This window comes from Onychomys torridus, chromosome 17, assembly GCF_903995425.1.
Source record: "Onychomys torridus chromosome 17, mOncTor1.1, whole genome shotgun sequence".
Taxonomy (NCBI): domain Eukaryota; kingdom Metazoa; phylum Chordata; class Mammalia; order Rodentia; family Cricetidae; genus Onychomys; species Onychomys torridus.
This window is the reverse complement of record NC_050459.1, coordinates 25,671,932-25,685,116: the sequence shown is the minus strand read 5'-3', so window position 1 is coordinate 25,685,116 and position 13,185 is coordinate 25,671,932.

Below are 13,185 nucleotides of genomic sequence, written 5' to 3'. Positions count from 1 at the left end.
GTACCTCTGGTACCATGAAAGTTAATTCTTAGGTAGAAAGCATTAAGGCCAGTTCCAGTTCAGGGGTCTCTGGATTCTGTTTTTGTAATGTCTGATATCTTCAGCAATAGAGACTTAACTTACATCTGGGCAGGAGAGCAGGAGTAACCAAGGGCAAAAGCAATTATTCTGTGTTTTGAGAGTATCTTGGGCCACTCTGATCAAGAACTCAAAAAGAGGGATTCTCGTGCCCAGGTGTTGGGGTTTTTGTTAGTGGTCTTTGGCGCTTGAAGAAAGCGCTGTCAACCCAGATGAGAAAATTTAAAGCATTTATGTATATGTATACAGAGAATTACATGTATTTTGGGGCTTTTTTAGAGAGTTAATAGTATGACTCCTTTTTCACTTTTTCAGATATCCTTATTGTTACTTTACCTCCCCGCTTCTTCTATAGTTATCTCCCTGCCCCCTACCTAAAGATCTCCACCTTTCCCACTTCCCTAATTAGATCACATGTATCCTGCTCTTCCCCTCCCAACAATATGAAATTTTAAACACTTTTACAATAGTCCGGTAATGGTGTGGGTGGCAGGGACTAGCTATTAATAGCACTCAATTCCTCTTTGTCAGTTCAGAATAGACCACACTGTTGGACTTCTCTTACAGTGAGACACAGCTCTGTGACTTTGCAGAAGCCAGTGAGATGCCAGTGAAGCATTAGAGGGCTCAGCCCATTAAACACCTGGCACCTCAGTCTTTTGCCCACTCCAGTGAGGAAATTAGTGTGGAAATGTTGCAGATGCACAAAGCCTGAGTGTGAGCATGCCTAGAGATTATCTGCCAGTTAGAGTTCCTGGTGTGGATAGATGCACAAAAGACTCACTTCTCTTAGGCCTGTAGTTTATCTAGTAAATCAGATGGTAGGCTCCAAAGGCAGTTTCCACACTGCTAGTCAAGTTTCGATTGAGAAGAGTCCAGTGTCAGCTACCACATGGATACAAATGAGGCCAAATACAGTAATGGTCACAAAAGTAGGGTCCATGTGAACTAGTATTGAGGTCCTTGGTGGGAGAGCTCCACAAACTTTATGTAACAGTATTCACCTGACTCAGGTGAATACGTTTGAAACTGTAATTTGGTCTGGGGAGATGGGTTAAATGTCTGATATATGCAAGCATAAGGACCTGCGGCCACCAACCTAGATGCATCAGTGAGTTCCAGGTCTAGTAAGAGTCCCTGTCACACACCCACACAAATAATGCCACACCAATAGAGGGAAATAAGGAATATTTGCCTCTTTTCTGTGTATGAGCACAGACGCACATGCACACACAAAATATATCTGATTATGAGTACATCTATCATGAAAGACATCTTCCTGAATTCTTACTTAGTTAAAATTTTGACATCTAGAAAAATTAACATTTGTAGAACTCACTGCTGCTTTTTCACAGGAGATAGGAAATGGAAACAGCCTAGATGATGTTGCATTAACTGATGAATGGATAATGAAAATGTGGCATATTTACCCAATGGTATATTATTCAGCCATTAAAAAAAAATGAAATGATGAAATTCTCAGAAAAACAGATGGGGTTGGAAACAATTTTGAGTAAGATGATCCAGATGCAGAAAGATAAACATGACATTTTTTTTTTCTGATTTGTTGATGTTACTTTTGAATCTTCAGACATTCGTGTTTCATTTGGAACAACCACAGAGGTCAGGAAAAGAATAATGGATAAAGCTGGGGTGGCTTTCGAGGCAAGGGAGATAGAAAGGTATAAAGGCTTAAAGGGAAATAATGGAACAAGGGAGAAATTGGGGTGGGGCCTAGGAGGGAAGTTAGGGGATGGAACACAGGGGAGAATAAGTTACACTGAAGAGCTTTTCAAATGGGGATATGGAAACCTACCTAATACCATAGAAGCATCGTGGGGGGGGGGGCGGGTAGAGACACCATAACTGGGTGACAATGCCCCTACCAGACATAGACACCACAGGCTAGCAAAAAGCTCCATCCCCTAAGCTCCATCTCTCTAATTCAGACTCAATATTTTATACTTTTCTAAAGTCTTCTATCCTCTCTCTCTGTGTGTATCTATCACCTGTCCTAACATCTACCATCTATCTTTTATCTATCATCAATCTATGTATTTATCTGGTGTATCTATTTATTTATTTACCTGTGTGTTTGCCTATATACTTATGTGTGTGTGTGTGTGTGTGTGTGTGTGTGTGTGTGTGTGTGTGTGTTATCTATCTATCTATTATCTATCTATCCAATTTATTCTGGTCATGGAAACCAAGATCTCATACAGATTAGGCAAGAGTTCCACTGAGCTATACTTCCATTTCTCTGTAAAATAATTGGCCATGGAATTCACATTATGTACTGTTACTGCTAAAATCACTGAGGGTAACTCAAGAAAAAAAAAATCTCAGGTAAAAATTAGAAAAATAACCATTTCCAAGTTGAAATAGTATTCACACACCAGGTAGCAGTCAGAAACCTAAAGAGAAATCTCATATTAGAAAAAAATAACTTCCCTCCAAAAATAAATACTTCTAGGACTGGTTCTCTGTATTGCAATGCTGTTAAATTAAAATGGTATCTCCTCCTCATTGTTACTAAATGTGTATCCCACAGAACCTGAACTCCTGAGAAGATGTTTAAGAACTGACTCGATGGCTGAGAACACAGATTTTGTGCGTGGGGGGTGGGGTGGGGTGGGTGTGTGCCTAAGCTTTGCTGGGTTTAAATAATTCACATGCCATTCACGATGCCAGATTATTAGATGTTTGCCAGGGTCAGAGCTCATAACAGAAGCTTCACAAGGTCAAGATCATAAAAATCAAAAATTAATCCTTGGGGAATAACAAATACACACTCATGTGCTTCTGTCTGGCTACTCCATGCACACCTACTACCCAAAGATTGCTATCTCTACAATGTGACAGCAACAAAGCTGAATTAATAATCAGTGAATTACAATTTTAAAATTCTGGATATTGGGAGATGCCCCATGAGTACAGTACTTATCACGAAAACATGAGGATCTGAGTTCAGATTTCCAGAACCCATACAAAGCTGAATGTGGTAGCACACCAGTCTATGATCCTAGTGCTTCTGTAGTGAGATGGGAATGGGAAACAAGTGAATAAAAAGTTCCCAGGACAGCTCCCCTGGCATATGCAGCAATAAACAACAAGTAGCTTTGTCTCAAAGACTGTGGCAGGCAGGAATCAACACTTAAGGTTGCCTCCTCTTCTCTATTTGAATGTATGGCATGCATGCACTTGTACTCCCACAGCCAAAGATATATGCACATACATGTGTGCGTACACACACACACACACACACACACACACACACACACACACATTTGTGTGTGTACACACATATTAAAAAGACCCAGTCCGTACCAGTGATCCTATTAGTATAACCAATATTGATTTTTGTTCAAAGTTTTCTTCAATTGACTTGGAAGATTCTAATTTATTTTAAACTTAGTTTAGTGTTATTATTGGCAAACATGCCTGTATGCCATGTCCCACTGAAGACATCGGCAGTGAAACCATTCCCCTAGTTTCCACAGTAACATATGATCAGTTGCCATCCTGAACACATTACTGTTGAAATTAGGTTATACATTAGTGTCTTCCTGCTTTCTAAATAAATTATTGTGCATAATACAAGAGAATCATTCCATCTTAGTCTCAAAGAATCACTTCAGTGGTAGTATCCTGAACAAGGAAATACCCATGAGAATCATTCCATTTTATCTCAAGGAATCATTTCAGTGATAGTGTTTTAAACAAGAAAGCAACTGCTGCTCTATCAGAGTACAGGGCACTTGGTTTTAACTCAGAAGATAAGTCCGATGTTGACACTGAACAGATCCTAACTTTCACTCTGTAAAAATTATTTTCAATTTGTTTTTACTTTATGTGTATGAATATGTACATATGACAGTACATATGTATGTACAGTACATACTAACGCTAGAAGAGGGCATCAGATTCCCTGGAACTGGAGCTACAGATAGTTGTGAGCTACCATGTGTGTGCTGGGAACTGAACTTGGGTCCCCTGCAAGAGTAGCCAGGGCTCTTAACTGACCTGCCATCTCACCAGACCAAACTTTCACTTTTTCATTGTGGCAATTTATTTAAATAGGCCTTCATAAAAATGGACATGTGTGTGCCATAAGGAAGCAAGCAAGAAATGATCCCCTACCTCATCTTTCTAACTCAAACTTACCACAACTCTCATCTCCAGACAAGTTGATAAATACAATGTCAACCTCAAAACCAATTTGTCTCATGAAAGTTATCTTTTGACAATATCTTCTTTGTGATTTACGTTGTTTTTTTAAGTTGTGTCATTAAAATAAAGACACCTCGTGACTTGAGTGGCACATGGTAATATAAGCCGTACATCTAAATGTCTTCTGTTTTCATGTACAGATTTGATCTGGATAATCAATCACATGATACTAGACCTCAAAGCTTTAAGATGAGCAATACTTTAGTGGTCATGTATTTTAAATAGGCAATTGATATTCTTCCTTACAAGTCTCTAAATTCTAATATCTCCTTATTATGTTAGGTACAAATCATCCTTGCTATAGTTGTTGTTAGTAGTGGTATATCATTTATGAAACTGGGATTAAACTCTTAGCCTAATGTATGCCAGGCCAGCATTATGCCCCTGAGCTTCACTTCCAGTCCCCAAATCTCAAGCCTCATTTCTTATTAGAAGTCAATTTACAAGATTTAGGACCTCAAACACCTCTATGCTTATGCTTTTCACTTTATATGTATGCTTAATAAAAGAACGTGAATGTGCTATGGACAAAATGAAATATATTCCCATCAATAGATTAACACTGTTCACACCCCTCACATTATGAGAAGAAATCTAAGGTTACTGCACATGGAGAAACCATGTGGAGCACATGGGTTGTATCCAGCATGCAACTAACAGACTGCTTCAGAAGTCTTGCCAGTATCACCAACAGAGGAAAGAGGGTTTGCTCAGGAAATGCTGGCAGGCGGTGCAGCTTGGCCAGCTGTGTGCTGAGCATGACAGCAGATCTTTCCACCTGTATTTCTGCTCAGATTGATTCTCTTGGCCTAACGGTTGGGGGAATCAATCAACTCTTAAATGACAGGACTAAGAAAAGGAAGCAGACATATAATATTCAATAAGAAAAGGGCTGGGTGCTTCTTCTGCGATCAGGATCCATGCCTAAGAAGGAGAATGAATAATGGATTGCTGTGTGGAAAGACAGCACCTTGGTTTGCTTATTTGTAGATACAGAGTTGGTGAGAGAAGCTGGTAGGAGGTCATTCAACACAGCTCAACAGAGTTTCTCTTTGGTAGATCCCAACTCAGCTTCTAGCTCCCAGCTAAACAGAATGCCATTTGTAGTGGACGAAATAGTCCTTTCCAACTATCTGTGTCCTAATCTCAAAATCGAATAGCATGGGTTATATTACCATTTAATTCAAACCTTGAGGATAACATGAGCCTCCTGAATCCCGTGTATGCACAGTGAGCCAGGAATCTGCTACAGTTCTGTGGAACTCTGAACCACACTACCAGGCAGTAATTTTAGACAGAAGTTCTAGTAGGCACTTCTCTACTAGATGCAAACAATCACTATTCTATCTTCCTGGGTTATTGTTTATTTTTCTATTGCTACTATTACGCACTTCCCCACAGTGGTGAGAGACACATTGTGAATGCATTGTCCCTCAGTTTGAAGAACAGGTGTCTAACAGAGGTGCCACTAAGATAATTCGGTGCTGACAATTGGGAATGCAGTCCTTTCTGGAGGAGATCTGTTCCCTTCTCCAGGTCCTAAAGGCTGCCCACACGCCTCAGTTTATGAGCCTTTCCTCTCATCTTTAAATTTAAATGCTGGGCCAAATATCTCTTTGGCTGTCTGCACCAGAAAATGTTCTCTACTTTCAAAGACCCAGATCTGGTAGGGTTAGCCTACCAAGATAATCCAAAATAATCTATCTCGGCATCCTTAACTACCCACAATCACAAAGTTCCATGTGTCACATAAGGCAAAATAGCCACAAATTTTTATGATTGTTGCATGAATGTCTTTAGGAGTAATTATTCTACCTACTACTCATGTCTTTCCAAAAGGCCTGCTGACAGCTCAGCTAATCTTATATCTTCAAATACTGTAGATTTGTGCCTTAAAGAGCATGTATATATATATACTTAATGAGTAGTATTTACTGTAAATGGGGTTATTTACCTTAAATCGTGACGTGCAACATTCTTGGCACATTATAATAGCAGTCAAAGAAAATCTGTGCATAGAAGGAGAGAATAAAATTCAACTGCAGGTGCAAATGAATATGCAATGTCCCATTTTTCCTAAAGTATATGTTATAGGAATAAAATTACCATGACTATTAATGGCTATTTCCCAAGGGAACGTGAGCACATAGATTTGGGAAATGTCAAGTTAAACAAAGTCAGATCGATTCTTTCTCAGAGACCTTAATGGGCTCATGTAGTCTGAATGTATAAGGCATAGTAAGGGTTCCTATCTGATAGGGAAAAAAATGCTTTTGGCGAAAATATCAAACACTGGGAATTGGAGATAACCGTTTACTTCAGAACAGTCCCCTTTCTGTGTTGTTTTTTAAGGTCTCTCCTCCCTCTCTTCCTTCCTCCCTTCTTTTAGCTTTCTTTCTTCTCTCCTCTCCATTCCCCCTCCTTATTTTGTCCATCCAATTCCTCCGTCTTTTATTCTTCCTTTTCCTCACATATCATCATTTCACCATGTAAAGGCTACTTTAAAAGCATGAAACAAAAAACAAGTCATGTTCTGTTTAAAATTAAAAACATTTTGGAAGAAACATAAGATAAAAGAAAAAGAAAAATAGAAGGATTGTTATTGAGTCTACATATTTTGTCCATAGTTTTCTGGTTTACCAGACAACACAAGATTAATCAGTCCCTGAAAAAGAACTTAGATCTATTTCCTAATTTCCCTCTTCTTTAAGTTCATAGTCTTTCCAGCTTTATCATCCATTCATTTCTAGTTCCTCTTGAGAATGGCCTTAACAATGCAATAAATATACCATGAGGCTATAATAAAGGTTTCCTTCTATGCCACACCGGGGAATACGGGATTCTGATTTATTGAGCATTCCAGGTAGCTTAAGCCAGACTATAAACACTAACATTTTCTTTTACTTTAGAGTTCTGGGTACACTATGAGATTTATAATACAGTTCCCACATTACTAAGGACATTTTAAGGGGTTTTTTTTTTGGGGGGGGGATATCCTTTTGGATAAAATATCATAATAGCATGAAATTCAAATGTGTGTTTATGGCAAGTGATAAATACAAGACACCATGCTGAATGGTCCCAAATATGACTTTTCCATTTGCTCCAAAATATCTTTTCTTCTATCCAGATTTTTCTTCTGTCACACTGCTTCGACCTACTCTGCTCTGAGCAGCCCTATTATATCAGCCTTCTCTTGATTTCTGGATCTATTTATCTACTAGACTGTTGCCTTTCTGTACCCACCAGTTTAACTCTCTCGTGGCCTAATAAAAACCTAACTTTCATTCCAATAGTCTTTTATTTTAATTCTTTTGTATACAAATATATATTTTTCTTACTTATTAATTCTTTGAGAATTTCATACAATGTGTTTTGAATATATTCTTCCCCTCCATGTAGTCATTCACTGCCTCTGGCTTTCGGAATTTTTCTGCATTCTCTTCCACAATGATCCCTGAGCCTTGGGAAGATGGGGTGTGATACAGATGTTCCATTTAGGGCGAGCACTCCACAGATATTTGTTCCCTGCACATTGGCCAGTTTCATGTTCCTGTACTAACTACCACTCAATGGTCTTTCAATCTGCCACATATCTTCATTTTTTTGTCAGTCACATCTTACTTTGTACTAGGTACCTCATGTTTCACCCATGTTGTCACAGGCCACACAATCATCCCTTTGTACATGTTATATCACCAGACTTAGAGGCGTCCTTAAACTCACATGCCTTACTAAGAGGCAGTACTGGTACACCAGTACTCCAAAGCCAATCTGTAGTCTCTCTAGTGATGTCAGTGGTTAGCTTCAGCAGCCTTCTCTCCATCATTATTATCCAGTACCAACTAGGATTCTTCATCACCATTCTCTTGAAGCAACACTCTCTTTTTCCATGATACAGTAATCCACTCCCTTTCCATTTCTTGATTTTTGTCCTGTGTTTTCTTTATGGGTTTGCCTCCTCCTCCTCCTCCTCCTCCACCCCCATCCCCACCGGACAACTGTTGCTGAGTTTTTTAATTTAATCTCTTTCCCCACCCCCCTGTAGTACTGTCTTAGTCATAATCTTTGGTTCTGTGTGTTTTATGTCATCCCTAGAAGTGACTCCCCCTGACCCTCATCCTTGAGATTTAGTAGTGAAAATACGATTTAAGATGTCACTGAGTTGTACAAGATACCACAATTCCTGTGAAGTCTACTGTGCCACAATGCCTATATAATAGCTAATGAACACATCATGCTTTCAGTGTTTAAAAATAAATACATAGCAATGCCAGAAGATTTTTTGGGAAAAGACGTATAGAAACTGTTGAGACCACTATCCTGCATCTAGGGTGAGAGGGCCTTCACTGATCACCATGCATCTCTTAAGTATGCTTGACTTTTCACTATGGGCTGCGATATTTCAATATTGACATTAAAGAATGTATTTAATAATGGTAAGATTTCTTAAACCCTGAGGACGACATAAAAAGACACCTAAGTTTTATGTATATGAATTTCAGATGTACATGACTCTTCAAAAGGGTTCTGCTGGTAAGAAGAAAGTTCATGATATTATTACTTTCTGTCAATGTTTTGTTTTGTTTTGGTAGCTCGAATGCTCTCTTTTTTGCCTAGTAACACTGAAGTACTCTTGTCCTAACATAGGGGTGTGTGTGTGTGTGGTGTGTGTGTGTGTGTGTGTGTGTGTGTGTGTGTGTGTGTTCATGTGGACACATATACATGTGGAGGCCAGAGTACTACACTGCATATCTTCCCCAGTCACTCTCCACCTTGTATTTTGAAGCAGGGTCTCTCACTGGACCTAGGGCTCACTGATTGGCTATACTGTCTGTTCATCAACTCCAAGGGCCCTCTTGCCTCCGCCCCCTCTTTGATCGCATAACAGGTGTACTCTTCAGAACTCCGGTCCTTATGCTTGCAAGGCAAGCACTTTACCAATAATCTCAGATAAAATGTACAGAACACTATGTGAGAGTTTATGGGTTTAAGAATTTCAGTAATTTAGTGCCTTATCTCCTTCTGAAACTGAAATAGAGAAATTGCTAGCACCTTGCCAAAAATACAAATGCATTCATACCACTTCCTTTCAGCAACTAGTCCAACAACTCATTTTCCCTCCTTCTTGGCAACCTAAACCTTACCAGTTCTTTCTCTGATTAATACAGTTTTGCTCATCTAAACAATGTTTATGTGCAGCAATTTCTGCAAAATAAACTATTTTCTATATTGGATTTATTGATTGGTTCGAAAAAAATCTCCTTCCATACTTTACTAATAGATGTCAGATTCAGATTCTCTTTCTCTGCCCTACAACTCCATATAAAGTTCCTTCCAAGGGATGGAGAGAGGGCACAGCAGTTGAAAGGGCACCTGCTGCTTTTACCTAGAACCCAAGTTCAGTCCCCAGCATCCATATGAGGCATTTCCCAACTGATTGTGTCTCCAGCTACAGGGGATCTGTACCCTCTTCTGGCCTCCTCAGGTACCTGCACACACATTGCATATGCATACACACACATAAATAAAATTAAATCTTTTGTTTTAGATCCCTCTATCCAAAAAAAGAGTGAATCACATCCCTTTGATTATTATCATTATTCTTTCCTGATAAAACTTCAGTATTCTTACATAGCAATAAAATCCCACTTATAGTAAGTTTAATTCAAAATCTATTAGCTAAAAACATGTTTACTGGCAATGAACATTTTCTTTTAAAAAAAGATCCCATATTGTGTTAGTTGCAAAAGTAGTTATTTATATGTATTCTAATTAGAATTTGAATAGCATTTAACTGGAAACTCAACCAGGGAAAACAGATCCAATTTTAATAACAATTACTTAAGCATTAAACATCCCAAAGACAAAATTTTGAGGCAGTATATTAAGAAAAGGCAAATCCATGCTCCAAGTTTCTTCCATTACTAGCTTTGTCCTAATTAACTTAGGTGGAAGAACTATTGATCAATACTGTAAACAAGAGACATAAACAGAAGCAGCAGAGGATGTGTGTAACAACCATTCAGATTAACTTGAAGTGGGGTTTGAATTGAAGCTCTAATGCTTATTACTTGTTTAGCCCTAGGCCATAATCTGTGCAATTTGATAATAACGTATTTTCCTCTAAGACTGTTGGGTAGGATAAATGAGCTGAGCTCTCAGAAAACACTCCTTATACCATAGCTATTATTAACAAGAATAAGGAAGTTACAATAATATGTAGAAAAATATATAATGGTATTGCTTTGGTTAATACAGATTTGTCATAATGAAAACAGAAATACCATTGTAGTACCAATGTAGTCACTTTGAGGCACTTAATACTAAGATGTGTGTAGTTAGAGTTTTCCTGCCTGGCCCAGTCAGGACAAATCTCTCTTACCCGCCAGTCCCACAGTCGCTCAGACCCAACCAAGAAAGCACACAGAGACTTACATTGTTTAGAAACTGTATGGCTGTGGCAGGCTTCTTGTTATCTACTTTTTCTATCTTAAATTAACCCATTTCTGTTAGTCTATACTTTGCCACATGGCTTGTGGCTTACCAGTGTCTTTACATGTTGCTTCTCATGGCGGCGGCTGGTGGTGTCTCTCTCCAGCCTTCTACTTCCCAGAATCCTCTTCTCCCTTGTCCCACCTATACTTCTTGCCTAGCCACTGGCCAAACAGCATTTTATTTGTACAGAGCGATATCCACAGCAGATGTGTATCAGGCCTCAGGAAAAACCAAAATGATACAGCCCCTGGTTCTAGGGTCCCACCTTCTTAGTTAAGATTTATACTTTCTAAAGACAAGAGCTGAAAGGCTCAGTTAGTCACTAAAATGAAGCAAGCTGTGGGAACAAAACTCTTGTCAAGCAGCCTCATTCGTTTTGAACTAAGGCATGACAGTGAGTGATCCCTGGAGCCCAATCTATCCAAACCAGAGGGTGATGAAGAGATCCTCTGATCATCACACATGCCACCCTACATCAACTTTAGGCAAAACAATGGGAAAGTGTCACCTTCTCCCAGGAGAAAGGTGTGGGTACAGAAGAAATTTGATTCTTCCTGGAAATCAGCCCAGTATAAAACTCCACCTGGAAACTTTACAAAGCTGGGTCCACAGCATCTAGGAATTAACTGTTATCTGTCTACTTAAATTCCCTCTCCTGCACTGTGGCCTAAAATCTCTGCTGAGTAAGAAAGCCAGAGAGAGAATAAAACTCAGATTTATTCAATTACCTTCTCTTAGGAATCAATGCCTTGTGCCAGTCTGATCTCCAAAGCCTGAACACAATTATTTTATATTTTATATTTTCTCAGCATTTTAAAAATAAATGTTTCAGGCAGGAGGATATATCTGGTCCCTATTATGCTGTATTGTCCAAAAGCAGATGTCCATCCTGCATATTGGAATTATGAAATCTCAAAGGGGTAGGAGACTAGAGGATGCCTGGATGGATCTAGGAGTTCTCAAAGGAGGTTGGAGTTTAACTAAACCAGTGTTAGACAAATTGGTTTCAAGCAAAATGATCTGTTTCTAAATTTCCATCTGAACATTCCAGGAAGCCATTGGGGCTAACTAGAGCCTATGTTGGAGCATGAAAAATAGCCCACCCCCATGGTTGAACTAAGCCCCTTCCTTCCCTGTCTCAAAGTTGGCCCCAGAGAGATGAACTGAAGGTGTCAGTGTGATGACAAGCCTCTTAGAGTCTTTCATTTATCAAATGTGTATGTCAGAGCTGGTGTGGAGAAAAGAGTATTAAAACTCCAAGAAATGAGAGGGTTCTGTACAAGTAGCAATGTCTACAGAGTTTAACTATAATTGACTCCAGACAAGCAAATCTACAATATAGCCATCTGCGTGGATGGAAGAGAATTCTGTTGACAATAGATGTCTAAAATGAAGATATGAATGAATAGTCCCCAGCGCCAAGAAGTGAAGGTCAGAGAGCTCTTGGCTTCCCTTCCTCCTCAGACAGACCACTCTGCCCAGGAGTCATAACATCACTAAGCCATTGTCACTGAAAGCACATGCTCAACAGCTACCCTGTTAGACCCTGTGCCACATGCTAGAGATATGATTAGAGCCAAGACATTCTTCAAATATCCTTATCCTCTTTTCAAACCCTTGGGGAGAATGAGTCGGCTAGCTGGGTTTGATAAGACTAATTCCCTGAGCCTACAAAGGAGAAATGACGTCCTATTATTTAGGTACTTCTTTATAGAGTCTTGCTGAAAAAGTAAAAAACTACTAAAAGTGAAGGTGCAGTTCTCTCTCCTCCCCTACCAGTCTGAGCAGCAACTTAAAAGCCTCTGTTCCCCGTGGTACAGTTGCCCATGGCCTGAACTTGCTCTGTGTGAACTCCAGTGAGCACTGCTTTGCAGCTGCTCTGATGAATCCTATTCCAACACTCATCCTTTTGCCCTCTGTCTCAGACTGTCCATGCACACCTTATCCTGATGCTTGTCTTTCATCTCTCACCCTACATAGCAAATTATAAATTCGTTTATTTTTAGCTTTATATTTGTGTTAGATTTATCATGCCACTGTTTTTCTTTCAGTGTACAAATATGTGTAACTTCACTGTTAGTTTGTACTGTTATTAGTAGATCACCCTGGTCCATTTCTGAAAATGATGGGAATCTCTTCGAACCTCCAAAATTCTAATTCACAAATGGGTCTTAGTAGGATAGCCTTTGTAAACTGTCCTTGTCTAAGTATCCAGCCTTCTTAACCTGTGTCCTACAAACTTGCCTGTCTATGTATCATGAATGTGGAGAATGATGCAGTATGATAAAGAGGGGATTACACAGGAATGCCTCAAAGGAAGAGTATTTGGTGAAAGAGTGCTGAACATTGAGCTTACACAAGCTGGATAATGGTCCAGAG